The following is a 2638-nucleotide window of genomic DNA, read 5'->3' as shown; positions in this document are numbered from 1 at the left end:
CCAGCTTTTTATAGGGCAGGGCTGACGTCAAAGACTCTTTCAAATCTTGTCTCCCCCCACCACCTCCTCATCACCACCTCCCTCCTTTCTCCCCCTCGGGCTGGGAGGAGGAGGGGACGTGAAGGAGAGAAACGTTTCTGTCCCATTAAATCTAATTGCTACAAAGATTGCAGACACCCTGCCTTCGCAAATCAGACACTCCCCCCACCTGTTTGCCTGTGCCCAAAAGATTTCTACTGTTTTTTTCCCTCCCTTCTTCTTGGTGGAATTCACTCTTCTGCTATGTTTCTGTCCAATACATTTGCTTTTCCAGTTTGGGAGGTATAAGAAAGGATTTTGATTTGTGAAAGGACCAAATAAAAGGAAGGAAGAGCCCTCTCTAGCCCTTTTTTCCCCCTTGTTTGCCTTGTCATTGAGACAGTAAATGGGTAGGAAAATAACACTGATTCCCCCAAGGCAGCTGCAGAGCTGGATGCTTTTCTCATGTGCTCACCTCCCAATGCCTGGCCCCTGCAGATGTTGAGCATTTCAGTGCTCTCCCACAGCCTGATGTCTTGGCCTGACCATGTAACCCTGACAGCAGAATCGGGCCCCTTTAGTCCTCAGAGATGAAAAACACTTTAGACAAAAAAAATGGGCAAAAATCCTCTCAATCCTGCCTTCCCAACGGTTTCGCTCCTCTTACAGTAATTCCTAAGACACTGCCTCAGCTTATTGAATTACTTAGTATACTACTTCTTATGGAACTTGTTTAGAAACTGCTTATATAGAATTCACTTATACAAGTAAGTTTGCTTAGAGTGCAAGCAGTGAACTTCTGATCTTTCTCCCTCGTTAAGCAAAAAAGGCCTCAGAGTCAGGTCAAACTACTAGATAAGGGGAGCTTTTGATTGCTGGTGAGAACTGCGTCCCTGGAGATAAGTAAAAGGACAGAACAGCAGGTCTAAAAGAAGACAACAAATAGAATAATGTTTTGTTTATTGCCAATAACTTATTTTTCTCGCCAGCTGCAGGTGCAAAATAATAACTGAAGGTCAGGACTTTGATGTCTAGTCTGGTCAGTAAAAAGACCACTACCCACAGAGATAAGAAATGAAGAGATCCAATGATGAACAGAGAGACCTCAGACTCTAACTTTACCATTGGCCTGAATTGCTGCACAAAAGGTAGGAAGCTTATATTGTAAGTGTATAATTGCCCAAGGGTTTTTGGCTGGGAGTCCCTCTTCTGGAGGCAACCTGCTCGAGCTGCTCTATGCTGTATCTTGCAAATAAATTATTTAATAATTTCTGGAATCCATGCTTGAGTCTCTGCATCAGGAAACCTAGGGAAAAGAAGCTTCCTTAACAGATATCAAATGTCCAAGGACCATTGTGGCTTTAACAGTCAGTGACAGCTCAGGACCCATCCTGGGACTCTGCTTCACTGCGAGCAAAAGTGGTCTTTACCTCCTGGGGGAGTTGCAGCAGCTCTGCCACCCCAAATAAATGCTGTGGGAATGCATGGTCCTGCTTTGTGTGAGCCACCACCAACCATGCTGGGAGCAGGCCACCATTTGGCACAAATCCCTGTGGTGGGGAGGCCAATGACGTTTCAATGGTCAATGCCAGAGAGTACACCCACAACCTTGCCAACTGCAGCGTTGCTTTGGAAGATGCCTGCTGAAGACACCTGATTAGCATGGGTGCTCATCTTTTCCATGGTGGGACAGCTGAGCTTGTGTCATTGTGCTGATGATTTTTGCAGTGCCAGAAGCCCTGGGGGATCAACATCACATTGACCTTCTCAGAGCTGCAAAGCTTCTTGATGTTTACCATCTCCTGTGAATACTAGGGAGCCAACAGCATGATCAACACTTCCAGCCCCACCAAGGCACCTTGGGAAGCCCTAAGTGGCTAAAGGTTTGTAGAAGTTGTAGCTAGAGTGAGCAGCTGGCAACAGCTAAAGATTTGGTCCAGCAGTGAGCCAAAAATAACTTAAACTCAGGTGGAGTAGCTTCTCTTATTGCAGGTGTCAAGGATACGCTGCTCTTCATCTCAATGGAAACCGGAGGAAGGAGTTAAGCAGCCATCAGGTCTCCTTTCTCCCCAGCCATTGTATACGGCTGCAAGGTACCACTTCTCATGCTGAGAACAACACTTGCTTTTGCTTTAGTCTCATCCCTAATCCCCTTTGAGTCTCTTAAACCTTCTGTTTTGCCTCTGCTAAGCCACGGATGCTCAAAACACAAAATAAAACCCCATCAAACTGATGGAGGGGAATGCTCCCTGGTGTCATAGAGTCTCCTTGGAAAACATTTTGGAGGCAGGTCCTAAGTCATCCCCACTGCCCAGCAGCTGGGCAGGAAGCAGCACTGCAGGCTCAGTCACCTCCTGACTGGGGGACACGAATTAGCAAAATCCTACAGCTGAGTATTTGGTGCCACTGGTTGAAGTGGACCATGGTAGGTAGACAAGCTGGGATATGGTGTTAGATAGTCTAGCATGAAGCTGCAAAGGTGTTAAGGGAAGAAAGCCATAGTTAGGCTAAGTACTCAAGAAATGTTTAAATAAAACCATTCTGAGACTTTGTCAATGTTACAGTAGGAGTGTTTTCAATGAAAAGCCTTACCAAGACTTGGCCAGCTTCATTGGTATTC

Source organism: Patagioenas fasciata, chromosome 5 (genome assembly GCF_037038585.1).
Source record: "Patagioenas fasciata isolate bPatFas1 chromosome 5, bPatFas1.hap1, whole genome shotgun sequence".
Taxonomy (NCBI): Eukaryota; Metazoa; Chordata; class Aves; order Columbiformes; family Columbidae; genus Patagioenas; species Patagioenas fasciata.
This window is presented reverse-complemented; position numbering follows the sequence as displayed.